The sequence below is a fragment of the Stenella coeruleoalba genome (assembly GCF_951394435.1).
Source record: "Stenella coeruleoalba genome assembly, chromosome: 5".
Taxonomy (NCBI): domain Eukaryota; kingdom Metazoa; phylum Chordata; class Mammalia; order Artiodactyla; family Delphinidae; genus Stenella; species Stenella coeruleoalba.
This window is the reverse complement of record NC_137150.1, coordinates 92,562,233-92,582,580: the sequence shown is the minus strand read 5'-3', so window position 1 is coordinate 92,582,580 and position 20,348 is coordinate 92,562,233. Positions and strand designations below refer to the sequence as shown.

The following is a 20,348-nucleotide window of genomic DNA, read 5'->3' as shown; positions in this document are numbered from 1 at the left end:
TTTACTTATTTTAATTGGAGTAACTGTAAACTATAACTACTACCTATTCTCTAGAATACCAGATTTATAAATACGGTACATATATGTATGTATACATACACACACACACACACACACACACACACACACATACATAATACATATATAGCTGTGAGTTGACTTATATAGCTGTGAGTTTATTCACCAGGGGAAATAAAATGCAGAGCATGCCCAATATTCTAGATTATGTTATCAAAAGGTTATCTCACTACCTATAAACCAATATAACTTACCTATCATGCCCTATAATTTATATGAAAATTAAAATTATACCTTTCATCTACATTTCAATGGGTTGAGTCAATAACCTATTCTTTACTTTTTTAGAAAATGAGAAGCCATACTTGCACGAGGTTTACCAAATTCAAAAATCCACTATCACCTTTTAAGCTTCCAAAATTGTAATGCTTGAAACTTGAAGGGTTAACATGAAGTCCATAATAAAGCCAGGAGAGAAACATTCATTTAAATCTCTTAATCTGCTCATAGAAAAATTCACTACTTATAATTAAGAAAGTCAGATTGAATTTAACAGCTTGATTTTCCCAATAATGAGGAAGCAATTAAAGAGGACAGAAAGAGTAATTATAAAAAACAATATTAGACTTGTGAGAAAAGAATAGTTTTCCTAATCCTGGATCCTGTGCATTTGTAAGGATGAAACAGTTCCCTGGAATCCTGGTCATGGAGTCAGATCCAGAGAAAGAAGAAGAAAAGTGAATTCTACAGGCTCTACTTTCCAGCCATCTTGACTACGAGATGCACTTTCTTTTCTAAGAAAAGTCTGAAGCGTTTCATCCTGCAAGCTGTTCCACAGTTGAAGATGGACTTCCTATTTGGCTGAATTACAGCCACTACCAAAATACCTACAAGAAAGTATTTTTTTCCTATTTGCACTAGTCTCAAATTTATAAGTATATAAATATTCATATCTATATACAAACCCATGTGTGTGTATAAAATAAGTAAAGCCAAAGTGATTATACTGAACAAACACATGCCTAAGAAATCAGAAGGGATCTTTCTATGTGCTATTATTATTACCAGTATAAAATTTTGCTACCAAATTATTTTGTTACATAAGATCACAGTCAGAAGAAAGCAATACTGGTGCTGACATATAAAGACAAATTAACATCGCTTTGAAAGTTAGCACAAGCCTATTGTTGCAAGGACACTAGAAAACAAGTGACGGTAGAATTTTCATAAATTGAAAAATGCAGAAATACTATGTCCTCTAAGCTTCTTTACTAATACTAGTTTCATCATTCTTAAGACTTCAGGCAGTATGGGAAATATCTGCTGAGTAGGACAATCAGTTAAGGTCTATCAGTACCTGTAAAAAAAGTGTACCTTGTGAGAAAAGTAATAATGACTAATAAAACTTGTAAAGCATTTCATTTTGCAAAGCAATTCCATCCTGTGTTCTTTCTTTTCATTTTCACACAGGGCAGGTTATTATTCCTAACCATGGATAAAGAAATGGTGAGGTAAAGTGATTTACTTGCGTTCACACAGCTATACTGATGGTTCTAGTCATGATTTCCACCCAGGACTTCTCACTCTAAATGACTTGTTGCTAAGAGCATAGGAAAATTACACTGTGTTTTAAACTTTATTTTTTTATCTCATATAATTATAAGCATAGTACCACGTTGATCATCTTATACAACAGACACCACTGATTCGTTAGATATGGTTAATAAGCAATTATTTGAATGGACTTTTAAATTCAGCTCCAAATTGAAAATTCCTTTACGTCTATGGATGTAGTCTGAATAACCATTCCTGAATTAACAGTAAGTGTAATACAATCATAATCTCACAGACTTAAGCTAACAAAGATGGTTTTCTTTTTTGTTGGGTGGAGAGTAGTTATTTGTTGCTTTTTAAAGAAGTCAAATTTCAGATAATCTTCAAAACAAGAGAATACTATCTATAAGAATAGAGAAGGTAGAGAATTTGGAGTCATCTGAGATCTAAGGAAAAGTCTACACTGTAAGTCCAATTTGGCTACTGAGTTCATTTATTCTGGACCCCTGGTTTCATTTTTCTATGGGACCATTTCCCAAGGTGAAATAATACCCCTAAGCATATCATACCCCTTAACAACTGGGAACTTTATGAATAATGAATGAGTGTAGTGAAGCACTTAACTGTGTGTTATGTTAAGTAATGTTTTTTTAAGAGAACAAAATGTTCTTATGGGAATCGAATACGATTTCTTTTTAGCATCACGTGGTGATTCCCATGTTAGTGAAAAGAATAACCTAACTTTTTAAAAGAATGAAATAAGATTTTGTTTTAGTTCAAGACAGGTTCACACTACAGGGAAAGCTCTAGAATATCACAGTACAGTCAAAAATAACTAAAAATCACAAAATCATCTGCATTTAAATCTGTGAGGTCAAAAAATAAGAACTTAACAACATTAAGATAGAAATGTGATAAGATAGATCTCCAACATAATGAAATTATTTTTTAAGACACAAAAAGAGAAACTGTCATTCATATGATATATACTGAGAAATTCTTGGCTAGAAAGAAGGAAAGTCATAATTATTCTTAGTACGTAAAGCATTAAACTAAAGAATGAGTTCAGGAAATTGATTTCTTAGTGCACTTAGTTCAAGGCACTTTCTAGTTAACCAATATACGACTTATTCAAAGTATTAAACTTTAGGAATAAAGACTTATTTTTTTTTCTTTTTTTTTTTAAGACTTATTTTTAAGGAGCATCTACTATTTTACATGTCAAATGCCCATTTGAGATTTTGTGAATTGATTCTTAATGTACATAATTATTAACTTTTGTACAATATTTTAAGGGATTCGTGATACCTGGTGAAGTCTATTGGAGGAACCACTAGAAACTCAGATATTTATTCTAATGCTTGTGTTCAACCTCCACATAATTAGTGAAGAATGCCTCGAAAGGGCCAAGGGGAGAAGGGCAATGTCGGGGCAGAAAGATTAATAAGACATAAAGTGTTACCAGCACATGAGGATTTGGAATATTAAATAATTAAATAGTAGTGTTCCAAGTCACTGTTGCCTGGGGGATACTTAATGGTGTTACACAGAAGTATCAAGGTGCTATGCAAATGGAGAAACTGCTTTCATGCCATACTCATTGCTACCAAAGGGACTTTTAATCATCCCTCTTCATAGCACTTATACATATCCACAAACCAGCTGCTAGCAGAAATTTTTCAATTCTAGAAAGTGAAAGAAACCATCTGAAAGCACTTAGATACAGACCACTCAGCTCTGAGTGATAGAGCTTTAATGTCACACAGTTATTACTGAGGTTAATTAAAGAATAAAATACTGGTTTCAGGGGACCTTCAAGATGGCGGAGGAGTAAGACATGGAGATCACCTTCTTCCCCACAACCACATCAAAAATACACCTATATGTGGAACAACTCCCACAGAACACCTACTGAAAGCTGGCAGAAGAACTCAGACATCCTGAAAGCCTCAAGGGCAGCAGATTAAATCCCAACAATCAACTTGAGGTACCCTGCATCTGTGGAATACCTGAACACACAACAAATCAACCCAAAGTTGTGGTGGTGGATTTTGGGAGCAACTGTAGACTTGGGGTTTGCTATCTGTGACTGACTTCTTTTTGATTTTTATGTTTATCTTAGTATAGTTTTTAGTGCTCATTATCATTGGTGGATTTGTTCATTGGTTTTGTTGCTCACTTCTTTTTTATTATTATTACTTTTTTATTTTAATATATTTTTTATTTTAATTATTTTATTTTATTTTATTATTTAAAAAACATTTTTTTTTCTTTCTCTTTTTCTCCCTTTTCTTCTGAACCATGTGGCTGACAGGATTTTGGTGCTCCAGCCCGGTGTCAGGCCTGAGCCTCTGAGGTGGGAGAGCCGAGTTCAGGACATTGGACCACCAGAGACCACCTGGCTCCACGTAATATCAATCAGTGACAGCTCTCCCAGATACCTAGGTCTCGATGCTAAAACCCAGCTCAACCCAAAGGCCAACAAGCTCCAGGGCTTGATGCCAAACAACTAGCAAGACAGGAACACAACCCACCCATTAGCAGAGAGGCGGCCTAAAATCATACTGAGTTCACAGACACCCCAAAACACACCACCGGACACGGTCCTGCCCACCAGAAAGACAAGATCCAGCCTCATCCACCAGAACACAGGCACTAGTCCCCTCCACCAGGAAGCCTACACAACCCACTGAACCAACCTTAGCCACTGGGGGCAAATACCAAAAACAAACAGTAACTACGAACATGCAGACTGCAAAAAGGAGACCCCAAACACAGTAAGGTAAGTAAAATGAGAAGACAGAGAAATATGTAGCAGATGAAGGAGCAAGGTAAAACCCACCAGACCAAACAAATGAAGAGGAAATAGGCAGTCTACCTGAAAAAGAATTCAGAGTAATGATGGTAAAGATGATCCAAAATCTTGGAAATAGAATGGAGAAAATACAAGAAATGTTTAACAAGGACCTAGAAGAACTAAAGAGCAAACAAACAATGATGAAAAACACAATAAATGAAATTAAAAATTCTCTAGAAGGAATCAATAGCAGAATAACTGAGCTAGAAGAACGGATAAGTGACCTGGAAGATAAAAGAGTGGAAATAACAACTGCAGAGCATAATAAAGAAAAAAGAATGAAAAGAATTAAGGAGAGTCTTAGAGACCTGTGGGACAACATTAAATGCACCAACATTCGAATTATAGGGGTCCCAGAAGAAGAAGAGAAAACAGAAAGGGACTGAGAAAATATTTAAAGAGATTAAAGCTGAAAACTTCCCTAACATGGGAAAGGAAATAGTCAAACTCCAGGAAGCGCGGAGAGTCTCATACAGAGTAAACCCAAGGAGAAACACGCCAAAACATATTTAATCAAACAATCAAAAATTAAACACAAAGAAAAAATATTAAAAGCAGCAGGGGAAAGGAACAAATAACATACAAGGAAATCCCCATACGGTTAACAACTGATCTTTCAGCAGAAACTCTACAAGCCAGAAGGGAGTGGCAGGACATATTTAAAGTGATGAAAGGGAAAAATCTTCAACCAAGATTACTCTACCCAGCACAGATCTCATTCAGACTCAATGGAAAAATTAAAATCTTTACAGACAAGCAAAAGCTAAGAGAATTCAGCACCACCAAACTAGCTTTACAACAATGCTAAAGGAAATTCTCTAGGCAGGAAAGACATGAGAAGGAAAAGACCTACAATAACAAACCCAAAACAATTAAGAAAATGGCAATCGGAACATACATATTGATAATTATCTTAAATGTAAATGGATTAAATGCTCCAACCAAAAGACATAGACTGGCTGAATGGATACAAAAACAAGACCCATATATATGTTGTCTACAAGAGACCCATTTCAGACCTAGGGACACATACAGACTGAAAGTGGGGGGATGGAAAAAGATATTCCATGCAAATGGAAAGCAAAAGAAAGCTGGAGTAGCAATTCTCGTATCAGACAAAATAGACCATAAAATAAAGACTATTATAACAGACAAAGAAGGACACTACATAATGATCGAGGGATCGATCCAAGAAGATATAACAATTGTACATATTTATGCACCCAACATAGGAGCACGTAAATACATAAGACAAATGCTAATAGCCATAAAAGGGGAAATTGACAGTAACACAAGCATAGTAGGTGACTTTAACACCCCACTTTCACCAATGAACAGATCAACCAGAGTGAAAATAAATAAGGAAACACAAACTTTAAATGATACATTAAACAAGATGGACTTAACTGATATTTAAAGGACATTCCATCCAAAAACAACAGAATACACATTGTTCTCAAGAGCTCATGGAACGTTCTCCAGGATAGATCATATCCTGGGTCACAAATCAAGCCTTGGTAAATTTAAGAAAATTGAAATCGTATCAAGTATCTTTTCCAACACAATGCTATGAGACTAGATATCAATTACAGGAAAAAAAATCTGTAAAAAATACAAACACAGGGAGGCCAAACAGTACCCTACTTAATAATCAAGAGATCACTGAGGAAATCTAAGAGGAAATAAAAAAATACCTAGGAACAAATGACAATGAAAACACGATGACCCAAAACCTATGGAATGCAGCAAGAGCAGATATAAGAGGGAAGTTTATAGCAAAACAATCCTATCTCAAGAAACAAGAAACATCTCAAATAAACAACCTAACCTTACACCTAAAGCAATTAGAGAAAGAAGAACAAAAAAAACCCCAAAGTTAGCAGAAGAAAAGAAACCATAAAGATCAGATCAGAAATAAATGAAAAAGAAGGAAGGAAACAGTAGCAAAGATCAATAAAACTAAAAGCTGGTTCTTTGAGAAGATAAACAAAATTGATAAAACATTAGCCAGACTCATCAAGAAAAAAATGCAGAAGACTCAAATCAATAGAATTAGCAATGAAAAAGGAGAAGTAACAACTGACACTGCAGAAATACAGAGGATCATGAGAGATTACTACAAGCAAATATACCAATAAAGTGGACAACTTGGAAGAAATGGACAAATTCTTAGAAAAGCACAACCTTCTGAGACTGAACTAGGAAGAAATAGTAAATATAAACAGACCAATCACAAGCACTGAAATTGAGACTGTAATTAAAAATCTTCCAACAAACAAAAGTCCAGGACCAGATGGCTTCATATGTTGAATTCTATCAAACATTTAGAGAAGAGCTAACACCTATCCTTCTCAAACTCTTCCAAAATATAGCAGAGGGAGGAACACTCCCAAACTCATTCTACGAGGCCACCATCACCCTGATACCAAAACCAGAAAAAGATGTCACAAAGAAAGAAAACTACAGGCCAATATCACTGATGAACATAGATGCAAAAATCCTCAACAAAATACTAGCAAACAGAATCCAAAGCACATTAGAAGGATCATACACCATGATCAAGTGGGGTTTATCCCAGAAATGCAAGGGTTCTTCAACATACACAAATTAACACCCATTAATGATAAAAACCATCCAGAAAATAGGCATAGAAGGAACTTACCTCAACATAATAAGGTCCATATTGACAAACCCACAGCAAACATCATTCTCAATGGTGAAAAACTGAAATCATTTCCTCTAAGATGAAGAACAAGACAAGCATGCCCACTCTCACCACTATTATTCAACATAGCTTTGGAATTTAGCCACAGTAATCAGAGAAGAAAAAGAAATAAAAGGAATCCAAATCGGAAAGAAGCAAAGCTGTTACTGTTTGCAGATGACCTGATACTATCCATAGAGCATCCTTAAGAGGCTAACAGAAAATTAATAGAGCTAATCAACGAATTTGGTAAAGTGGCAGGATACAAAAATTAATGCACAGAAATCTCTTGCATTCCTACACACTAACAACAAAACATCTGAAAGAGAAATTAAGGAAACACTCCCATTTACCATTGCAATAAAAAGAATAAAATACCTAGGAATAAACCTACCTAAGGAGCCAGAAGACCTGTACGCAGAAAACTATGACACTGATGAAAGAAATTAAAGATGATACCAACAGATGGAGAGATATACCATGTTCTTGGATTGGAAGAATCAACATTGTGAAAATGACTCTACTACCCAAAGCAATCTACAGATTCAATGCAATACCTATCAAACTACCAATGGCATTCTTTTTTTTTTTTTTTTTTGCGGTACGCGGGCCTCCCACTGCTGTGGCCTCTCCCGTTGCGGAGCACAGGCTCCAGACGCACAGGCCCAGCGGCCATGGCTCATGGGCCCAGCCGCTCCGCCGCATGTTGGACCTTCCCAGACCGAGGCACGAACCCATGTCCCCTGCATCAGCAGGCGGATTCCCAACCACTGCGCTACCAGGGAAGCCCCCAATGGCATTCTTCACAGAACTAAAACAAAAAATTTCACAGTTTGTATGGAAACACAAAAGATCCTAAATAGCCAAAGTAAGCTTGAGAAAGAAAAGCAGAGCTGGAAGAATCAGGCTCCTGGACTTCAGACTATACCTCAAAGCTACAGTAATCAAGATAGTATGGTACTGGCACAGAAACAGAAATATAGATCAATGGAACAGGATAGAAAGCCCAGGATAAACCCATGGACATATGGTCACCTTATCTATGAAGAAAAGACAGTCTCTTCAATAAGTGGTGCTGGGAAAACTGGACAGCTACATGTAAATGAATGAAATCAGAACACTTCCCAACACCATAAACAAAAATAAACTCAAAATGGATTAAGGACCTAAATGTAAGGCCAGACACTATAAAACTCTTAGAGGAAAACATAGGAAGAGCACTCTATGACATAAATCACAGCAAGATCCTTTTTGACCTACTTCCTAGAGAAATGGAAATAAAAACAAAAATAAACAAATGGGACCTAATGAAACTTAAAAGCTTTTGCACAGTAAAGGAAACCATAAACAAACCAAAAAGACAACCCTCAGAATGGGAGAAAATATTTGCAAATGAAGCAACTGACAAAGGATTAACCTCCAAAGTTTACAAGCAGATCATGCAACTCAATATCAAAAAACAAAGAACCCAATCCAAAAATGGGCAGACTACCTAAACAGACATTTCTCCAAGGAAGATATACAGATTGCCATATATATATATACACTATGTATATACTAATTTATATAGAATTCTTTTATAATATTTTAGTAGAGAAAATGATGTTAAAATGAACGATGATCCCAGGAAATTTCATTGTTAAGCTACAATATTGCCTTGGTACTTTTTCTCTGTCTCTTAGATAGATGACAGGGCATTTCACTTTATTTTTCAGTCACCAAATATGATCTCATAGTTTATATTGTGTTGTACATTGCAAGTCACCAAAATATGCCCTGATTGGTTACCTCTATCCATCTTACCTTTCCTTTGGAAACTTGGGATCATTTTTTATATTTTCTGTCAATGGAATGTACAGAAACTGCCCAGTATTATGAAACCAATTCAGCCCCTCAAAACTGCAGCCATTTCAAAAATGTTAAAAGATAACACAACACATCGAGCTGTAAATCAATGCCAGGCTCATGTGTTTCTATAGTCACTAAATCTCCATATAGAAATGCATGTATGCGTGTATACTATATATAATACAGATAGATTATACAATATGTAATACATATCATTTTAGTTTTAGAATTTTGAGGAACAGTTGCAAGAATTATATAAACCAGAACAACTGTTCCTACCTATGAAATAAAATACATGAGATTCTAGATGCTACTAGATGATGTATTTGTGGGATTATTTACTTTCGTTCATTGATAAACTCTCTACATTTCTCTTTTCAAGGAAGTACTACAAATATAACTAGGGAGAAAAAGGTAAGATTTAAATTCCAAAAATAAAACTTTAAATCTTCCTATAATTCTCTGCTAATGTGAAATTATTTCCAATGATAACTTATATGTAAACCTCCTGGAGTACACTTCTTTTGTATGAAAATTATGCCAGCTATATTATAAAGCAAACAAGCCCTTCATATAATGCATAAAAGTAGACTTCCCTCTATTTGAATTTATTTGAAGATATATTATATGTATGTATTCAAACTTTTATTATCCTAGTCCAGAGAAATGTAAACAGGGCTCACCCAAATCAAAGTTATGAAATCTTTAAGGTTTTTCTTATTTTCCTCAATATGTACCAAGTGTGAACATTCTTTTACAAGATAAAGCTCCACATGCCTTGTCTTTTCACCCTCTTACCTTCATTGAAGAAATGAAAGATTCAGCAACCAATCACCTTTGGCTATTTTTAGATCCTTTATATCTTTAATATCCTGTGAATTAAAAACAAATGTTTTCAATTTTTAAAAGATAAGCTAGTGGGAAAATATGTTGGGGAACAAGAGGACTCTGGAATACTACAAGATCAATATTTCTGAGCATTGGCATTGGATGTTAACTAGACCACTTGTGGTAACCATTCCAATATATGTAAATATTGAATCGTTATATTGTACACCTGAAACTAATATTTTATTTGTCAATTATATCTCAATACAATAATTAAATAAAATTAAGTTAAAATTTTAAAGTTCCTGAGCATGAATAGAAGCCTGATTAATGTTATTATATGGGTAAGAGTTCTCATCTGTGGTCCATGGACCATTGAGTTGTACAAAAATAAACCATAGGACATCAGGGAACCTCCTGAACTTAGAACATTCAGTGTGTTTGTATACATGTGTGTACTAAAATGTCTAACAGAGTAAAGTCAAGACAAGTTTCCATAGTTTTCAAGATATTCTCAAAAGGGTCTTTGATAAATGACTAATGAGTACCTACTGTATAGCACAGAGCACTCTACTAAGTGCTCTGTGGTGACCTAAATGAGAAGGAAATCCAAAAAAGAGGGGACATATGTATATGTATAGTTGATTCACTTTGCTGTACAGTATAAACTGACACAATATTGTAAAGCAACTATACTCCAATTTTAAAAAAAAAAAGGTACTTTGGCTCCCCAAGTCAAATTACTGCTACATTTTTTCCTTACAGAATCACATGTAATCTGTGTCAAACTTTGTTTATAACTTATTCATAGTTAAGGCTCTTTTAAAACTATTTTTGTTTTGTTTAATTTTTTTCCTAATTTACATATAACAAAGTTCACTTTTTTGCTATACAGTTTTAGGCGTTTTTAAAAAATATATACAGTTTTTAGCAACAATCATGATACAAAACAGTTTCCTCACTCCCTAAAATGCCTTCATTCTGTCCCTTTGTATTCAAACCTTTCTTCTATGTCTAATTCCTGGTAAAAATGGATCTGTTCTCTTTTACTATAGTATGGTCTTTTTTCAGAATGTTATAAAAAATGTAATAATATAGTATGTAATATTTGGTGGTTGGCTTATTTCACTAGTGTAATGTATCTAAGATTCAATAGCTTATACTTTTTTGCTTGATGTATAGTATTCCATTGCATGGAGGTACTGTAATTTGTTTATTCATTCACTCATTAAAGACTATTTCAATTCTTCCCAGGTTTTGTAATATATGGCTATTGCTGTCATAAATATTCATGTACTGGCTTTTATATATATGTCTTCATTTCTCTGGATAAATACCCAGGAGTGAGATTACTAGGTCATATGCTAAATGTAGGTTTAATTTTTTAAGAAATTGCCAAACTGTTTTCTACATTGTATATATAATTTTTCATTCACACCAGCAACGTTGTAGAGTCTGAGTTTCTCCACCTCCTTTTCAGCACTCGATACTCAAGTTTTACATTTTAGACATTCTGATAGCTCTGTATCTCATTGTGGTCTTAATTGGCATTTCCCTAATATCTAATTTTCTGGAGTATCTTTCATCACCTCATTTGTCTTTTCTTTGGTGAAGTTTCTCTTCAAATCTTTTTTTTTTTCCTTTTTAATGAGTTGTTTGTTTACTTATTTTTTTACTTTTAAATGCTGTTTATGTACTCTAAATACAAGCCCTTTATTAGATATGTGATTTGCAAGTATGTTCTCCAGTCTTCTCAATCTCTTGACAATGTCTTTTGCAAAGAAAAAGTTTTAAATTTTGGTAAATATCATTTATCTTTTTTTTTCTTGTATGTATTTTATCTTTGAGATATCTAAAGACACTTTGCCTAACCTAAAGTCCCCAAAACTTTCTATTCTTTTTCCAAAAAATTTTATACTTTTACATCTTACATTTAGGTATATAATTTAAGTTCATTTCTGTATAAGGCATGATATATATATTTAGATTCATATTTTTATATAGAGGTTTACAAATGCACTAGCACCATTTTTTAAAAAACACTATGCTTTCTTTTTAAATTGTTTTTACATCTTTGCCAGAAATCATCATCTTCATTTGTATGGGTTTATTTTTGTATTCTTTTCTGTTCCATTAATCTGTGTCTATGCTTTTGCCAATACCACACTGAGTACAATAATGGTAGGGTAAGTCTTAAAATCAGATAATATGGATTCCCAAACTTTGCTATTTTTCAAATTTGTTTGGCATTTCCAGTTTCTTTTCCTGTCCAAATAAATGTTATATTCACTTTTCAATAACTACAAGATACCCTGCTGGCATTTTGGTTGAGACTGTTTCAACCTGTAGATCAATTTGGGAAAAACTACATCTGAACAATACTGAGCCTTTCAATCCATAAACTTTATCTATCTCTCTACTTATTTGGTATTCTTTAATTTTTTTAACAAGGATTTGTAGTTTTCCCACATACAGATATTACATATATTTTTGTTAGATTTATACCCACGTTCTTCATTATTTGGAAATAATGTAAGTTGAACTGTTTTTTGTTGTTGTTGTTTTGTTTTTGCTTTTTTTTTTACATCTTCATTTGCAATTGTTCTTAGCTGGTATGTAGAAACACAAATGATTTTTAAAATCTTAATGTCATGTACTGTAACACTGATAAACCTACTAATTAATTCTAGTAACTTTTTTGGAGATTCCTTCAGATTTTCATTAGAGAAAGAAATAATGAATTTTCCAAATATACTTGTGGATTTCTTTATTTCTCCTTCAACCCTATCAGACTTTGTTTCATGTAGTTTGAAGTTCTGTTATTAAGTGAATACACATTAACATTTATTATATCTTCTTGGTGTACTGACACACTTAGGTTATTACATCTTCTCAGAGTACTTAATTAGGCAACATTCCTCTTTATCCCTAATAATTCCTTGTTCTAAAGTTTACATTGTCTAATATTAATATCACCAATTCAACTTTATCTTGGTTAGTGTCTGTATGCAATATATTTTTCAAATTTTTACTTATCTATCCATACTACTATTTATAAACTAGATTTCCTGTAGATAGCATAAAACAAATTGGATGTTGTTTGCTTGTTGTTCTGTTTTTAATCCAATATGGCAATCTCTGTCTTTGAGTTGGTGTGTTCAGATTAACTTATTTAATATAATTGTTGACACAGTTGGATTTACGTCTATGTTTTAAAATTTATCTTCTTGCTCTTAAGTTCTCTGCTTTACTTCTCCTGGCTTCTTTTGTATTATTTGAAAACTTTTGGTGTTCAGTGCTAGGCAACTCTTTACTTGGTTGCCAGTGCTCACTGACTCCTGGTATTGACTCCTGAATGGCCCTCAAGATTCAGCACTCTAATACCCAGCACCTGTGGATATGATGAGTTGTAACCCACATAACTGTTATGGTATATGGCACAGTTGATCTTAAAATAGGGAAATTATCTGGCTGTACTTAATCTAATCACAAGAGCCCCTTTAAAAGCAGAGAGTTTTCTCCAGCTTGTATCTGGAGAGAAAATCAGACATTTAAAACACAAGCAGGGGGCTTCCCTGGTGGCGCAGTGGTTGAGAGTCCGCCTGCCTGTGCAGGGGACACGGGTTGGTGCCCCGGTCCGGGAAGATCCGACATGCCGCGGAGCGGCTGGGCCCGTGAGCCATGGCCACTGAGCCTGCGCGTCCGGAGCCTGTGCTCCGCAACGGGAGAGGCCACAACAATTTGAGGCCCGTGTACCGCAAAAATAAATAAATAAATAAAACACAAGCAGGATAAGATAAAAAATAAAATATTGTGCTATGAAACAGCATATACAGCAATGGATCCAATATTTTAACACAAAAAGATTTCTACCCCCAAACAGTACTTCAGGTATGAAGCCACATGATAAAATAACCCAAAACGCTGTTTTTCTTTTAAGAGTTTATTTTTGTGTCACATATAATAACAAAATATAAAATGAAAATATTTTACTTGATTTCAGTACACTTGGTTCACTATTATTCAATATAGTTTTGGAAGTCCAAGCAGGGTAATCAGAGAAGAAAAAGAAATAAAAAATAAAGAAAAGACAGAAATGAGTGGCAGGACATATTTAAAGTGATGAAAGGGAAAAATCTACAACCAAGATTACTCTACCTAACAAGGATCTCATTCAGATTTGATGGAGAAATCAAAAGCTTTACAGACAAGCAAAAGCTAAGAGAATTCAGCACCACCAAACCAGCTCTACAACAAATGCTAAAGGAACTTCTCTGAGTGGGAGACAAAAGAAAAGAAAAGGACCTACAAAAACAAACCCAAAACATTTAAGAAAATGGTAATAGGAACATACATATCGATAATTACCTTAAATGTAAATGGATTAAATGCTCCAACAAAAAGACACAGGTTCGCTAAATGGATACAAAAACAAGACCCATATATATGCTGTCTACAAGAGACCCACTTCACACCTATGGACACATACAGACTGAAAGTGAGGGGATGGAAAAAGATATTCCATGCAAATGGAAATCAAAAGAAAGCTGGAATAGCAATAGTCATACCAGATAAAATAGACATTAAAATAAAGAATGTTACAAGAGACAAGGAAGGACACTACATAGTGATCAAGGGATCCACCAAGAAGAATATATAGCAATTATAGAGATATATGCACCCCACATAGGAGCACATCAATACATAAGACAAACGCTAACAGCTATAAAAGAGGAAATCAACACTAACACAATAATACTGGGAGACTTTAACACCTCACTTACACCAATAGGGAGATCATCCAGAGAGAAAATTAAAAGAAAACATAAGCTTTAAATGACACAACAGACCAGATAGATTTAACTGATATTTATAGGACATTCCATCTGAAAACAGCAGATTACACTTTCTTCCCAAGTATGCACGGAACATTCTCCAGGATAGATCACATCCTGGATCACAAATCAAGCTTCAGTAAATTTAAGAAAATTGAAATCATATCATGCATCTTTTCCAACTACAACACTATGAGATTAGAAATAAATTACAGGGAAAAAAACATAAAAAACAAAAAACATGGAGGTAAAACAATATGTTACTAAATAACCAAGATAACACTGAAGAAATCAAAGAGGAAATCAAAAAATACCTAGAGACATATGACAACAAAAACATGACAATCCAAAGCCTATGAGAAGCAGCAACAGCAGATCTAAGAGGGACGTTTATAGTAATACAATCCTACCTCAAGAAACAAGAAAAATCTCAAATAAACAATCCAATCTTACACATAAAGTAGCTAGAGAAAGAACAAACAAAACCCAAACTTAGTAGAAGGGAAGAAACCATAAAGATCAGAGCAGAAATAAATGAAATAAAAACAATAGCAAAGTTCAATAAAACTAAAAGCTGGTTCTTTGAGAAGGTAAGCAAAATTGATAAAACTTTAGCCAGACTCATCAAGAAAAAAAGGGAGAAGACTCAAATCAATAAAATTAGAAGTGAAAAAGGAGAAGTTACAACAGACACTGCAGAAATACAAAGCATCATAAGAGACTACAACAAGCAACTCTATGCCAATAAAATGGACAACCTGGAAGAAATGGTCAAACACTTAGAAAGGTATAAACTTCCAATACTGAACCAAGAAGAAATACAAAATATGAACAGACAAATCACAAGTAATGAAATTGTAACTGTGATTAAAAATCTTCCAACCAAAGAAGTCTAGGACCAGACGGCTTCACAGGTGAATTCTGTCAAACATTTAGAGAAGAGCTAACATCCATCTTTCTCAAACTCTTCCAAAAAATTGCAGAGAAAGAAGCACTCCCAAACTCATTCTATGAGGCCACCACCACCCTGATACCAAAATTAGACAAAGATACTACCCCAACTGAAAATTATAGACCAATATGACTGATGAATATAATTGCAAAAATCCTCAACAAATACTAGCAAACAGAATCCAACAACACATTAAAAGGATCATACACCATGATCAAGTGGGATTCATCCCAGGAATACAAGGATTCTTCAATATACACAAATCAATCAATGTGATACACCATATTAACAAACTGAAAATAAAAACCATATGACCAACTCAATAGATGCAGAAAAATCATTTGAAAAAATTCAACACTGATTTATGATAAAAACTCTCCAGAAAGTGAGCATAGAGGAAACCTACCTCAACATAATAAAGGCCATATACAACAAACCCACAGCAAACATCGTTCTCAATGGTGAAAAATTGAAAGCATTTCCTCTAAGATCAGGAACAAGACAAGGATAGCCACTCTTACCACTATAATTCATTACAGTTTTGGAATTCCTAGCCACAGCAATCAGAGAAGAAAAAGAAATAAAAGGAATACAAATTGAAAAAGAAGAAGTAAAACTGTCACTGTTTGCAGATGATATGATACTATACATAGAGAAATCTAAAGATGACACCAGAAAACTACTAGAGCTAATCAATGAATCTGGTAAAGTTGCAGGATACAAAATTAATGCACAGAAATCTCTTTCATTCCTATACACTAACAATGAAAGATCAGAGAAAGAAATTAAGGAAATAATCTCATTCACCAAGGCAACAAAAAGAATAAAATACCTAGGAATAAACCTGCCTAAGGAGGTAAAAGAACTGTACTCAGACAACTATAAGACACTGATCAAAGAAATCAAAGATGACACTAACAGATGGAGAGATATACCATGCTTATGGATTGGAAGAATCAATATTCTGAAAATGATTATATTATCCAAAGCAGTCTAGAGATTCAATGCAATCCCTATCAAATTACCAATGGCATTTTTCACAGAACTAGAACAAAAAATCTTAAAATATGTATGGAAACACCAAAGACCCCGAATAGCCAAAGCAATCTTGAGGGAAAAAAACGGAGCTAGAGGAATCAGACTCCCTGACTTCAGACTATACTACAAAGCTACAGTAATCAAGACAATATGGTACTGGCACAAAAAAAGAAATATAGATCAATGGAACAGGATAGAAAGCCAGGAGATAAACCCATGCACCTATGGTCAACCAATCTGTGACAAAGGAGGCAAGGATATACAATGGAGAAAAGACAGTCTCTTCAATAAGTGGTGCTGGGAAAATTGGAAAGCTACATGTAAAATAATGAAATTAGAACAGTCCCTAACACCATACACAAAAATAAACTCAAAATGGATTAAAGACCTAAATGTAAGACTAGGCACTATAAAACTCTTAGAGGAAAACATAAGAAGAACACTCTATGACTAAATCACAGCAAGATCTTTTTTTTGACCCACCTCCTAGAGTAATGGATATAAAAACAAAAATAAACAAATGGAACCTAACAAAACTTAAAAGCTTTTGCACAGCAAAGGAATCTATAAACAAGATGAAAAGACAACCCTCAGAATGGGAGAATATATTTGCAAATGGATCAACGGACAAAGGATTAATCTCCAAAATATATAAACAATTCATGCAGCTCAATATTAAAAAAACAAACAACCTAATCAAAAAATGGGCAGAAGTTTTAAATAGACATTTTTCCAAAGAAGACATACAGATTGCCAACAAACACATGAAAAGATGCTCACTAATCATTAGAGAAATGCCAATCAAAACTACAATGAGGTATCACCTCACACCAGTTAGAATGGGCATCATCAGAAAATCTACAAACAACAAATGCTGGAGAGGGTGTGGAGAAAAGGGAACCCTCTTGCACTGCTGATGGGAATGTAAGTTGATATAGCCACTATGGAGAACAGTATGGAGGTTCCTTAAAAAACTAAAAATAGAATTACCATATGACCCAGCAATCCCACTACTGGGCATATACCCTGAGAAAACCATAATTCAAAAAGACACATGCACCCCAATATTCATTGCAGCACTATTTACAATAGCCAGGTCATGGAAGCAACCTAAATGCCCATCGACAGACAAATGGATAAAGAAGATGTGGTACATATATACAATGGAATATTACTCAGCCATAAAAAGGAACAAAACTGGGTCATTTGTAGAGATGTGAATGGACCTAGAGACTGTCATACAGAGTGAAGTAAGTCAGAAAGAGAAAAACAAATATCGTATATTAATGCATATACGTGGAATCTAGAAAAATGGTACAGATGAACCGGTTTGCAAGGCAGAACTAGAGACACAGATGTAGAGAACCAGCGTATGGACACAAAGTGGGGAACGGTGGGGCGGCAGTGGTGAGATGAATTGGGAGATTGAGATTGACATATATACACTAATAAGTATAAAATAGACAACTAATAAGAACCTGCTGTATAAAATAAATAAATAAATTTTTTTAAAAAGAAAATGAATTCTGCCAACACCCTGAATGAGTAACGTCCTCTACAGCTTCCAGAAAAGAACACAGCAAACACTATGATTTTAGCCCAGTGAGACTCATGTCAGACTTCTGATGTACAGAATATAAGATAAAAAATTTGTATTGTTTAAATTGCTAAAGTTATTTTTATGGCAGCAATAATCGAGTACATATGAATACAAATGAATCAGATCTATGCATATTTTAATCCCAACATACAATCTTATATTTTTGCTTTCAGGAATCATACGGGAATACCTCATTTTATTGTGATTCACTTTATTGTACTTTGCAGGTATTGCATTTTTACAGATTGAAGGTTTCTGGCAACCCTGCATTGTCAGACAACAGTTGGCATTTTTTAGTAATAAAGTATTTTTTAACTAAGGTATGTACATTTTTTTAGACTTAGTGCTATTGCACACTTAATAGACTGCAGTATAATGAAAGATAAATTTTATATGCACTGGGAAACCAAAAAATTCATGTGACTTGCTTTATTGCAATGGTCTGGAATTGAACCTGCAATATCTCTGAGGTATGCCTGTATATAGTTTAAGAAACTTAAGAGGATAAAAGTAGGCTATTATATTTACCCATATATTTATTAGCTGTATTGCTCTTCCTCCATTCTTAAATTTCTATTATTTCCTCTGTAATCACTTTTCTTTAGCTAAAGTCTATTCTTTAACATTTGTTTTAGAGGAAGCCTATTGGCAATGAATTCCCTGTTTTCCTTCATCTGAGACTGTCTTCATTTCACTTTCATTCTTGAAGGATATTTTTGCATGTTGTAGAATTCTGGGTTGACAGTTATTCTCATTTATCACATTAAAAAATATTGTTCTACTCTCTTCTGTGCTCCATGGCTTCTAATATTTTTCTTTATCATTGGCTTTCATTAGTTTGATTACAATATATATAGGTGATATTTTCTTTGAGTTCATCTTGTTTGATTTTCACTGAGCTCCTTGACTCTGTAAATTCATTGTTCTTCAATAATTTGGGATGTTTTAAATCGTTTTTTTTTTAAATTGTTTGCATCAGTCTCTTTCTCCTTTCCTTAGTCTTCAATGATGTTTGATAATTTCCCACAAGTTTCCAACACTCACTTCACTTCTATATTGGTTTTTCCTCTGTTGTACACTTTGAATAATTTCTATTAATTTATATTCAAATTCACAATCCCACTCTCATCTACACTGAGCACATCCAGTGAACTTTTTTCTGTTATTGCATTATTTCATTCTAAAATTTCAATTTAATTTTTTTGTAGCCTCTATCTCTTTTCTATGAACCTCTAGCTTTCCATTATAATTTCAAGAGTGTTCGCCCTTATTTCAGGAGCAAAGTTATGGTACTTGCTTTATTATATTGTCTAATTTGTTGATTTGTTGATTATCTCAACAATTCGTTGATTATCTCTTCCTCTGAGCAAATTAATGTTTTCCTGGTTCTTCATACGTCAAGTAATTTTGGATGTATCCTGGATATTTTAAATATTATGAGCCTGTGAGTAGTATTAAAAACCTCTAGAGAATTTTAATTTTTTTCTTTGTTTGTTTTAGCATGCAGTCAACCCAGTTAGGTTCAGATCACAAGTTCCAAACTGTATTTTGTGGATTGTGGTTCCAATATCAGTTTAGTTTTCAAAGCTTTTGTGAGTTACTTTGGTGCACTTTGCATGTGTACTATCCAAAGACAAGCCTGGAACCTGGACAGTGGTCTTCACCATAATTGACTTCTCAAAGTTTTACTATGGTGCTTTGTTTCAGTTCCACAGTACACCCCAAGGATTAGCCTAGGACTTCAGACTCAGATTTAAATATTTAATCCTCTCTCTTCATTGTTTCTCTCATAATTCCTGGTTTCCAAGGACTCCTTTCCTGGAGTCCTAGCTAGATAGCCAGAGTTTTAGCCTCCTTTACACACTTCCCATAAGTGTTTACACACTTCCCATAAGTGGATCTTCCTCTGGACAAAGTAATGAGCGAAAAGAGAGTAAAAGTAATTTACTCTGGGATCCCCTCTCATACTTCAGATTGCATACATCTCTTTGTTAATTCCTCTGGCCAGAGAGAAGGGTTTTCTCTCGGTGTTTTATTTATTTATTTATTTTTTTGGAGTACGTGGGCCTCTCACTGTTGTGGGCTCTCCCGTTGCGGAGCACAGGCTCTGGACG

General features: G+C 34.2%; 1 long non-coding RNA gene across 1 annotated transcript in view; it reads right to left on the bottom strand.

Annotated features, from left to right (window-relative positions):
- The window catches only part of LOC307186717, a 223,754-nt gene that overhangs the window by 171,762 nt on the left and 31,644 nt on the right, over positions 1-20,348 (bottom strand). The window contains exon 2 of the long non-coding RNA XR_013828453.1: positions 9,780-9,853. This is a non-coding gene — a long non-coding RNA (uncharacterized lncRNA). The remainder of the gene's footprint in view (positions 1-9,779; positions 9,854-20,348) is intronic.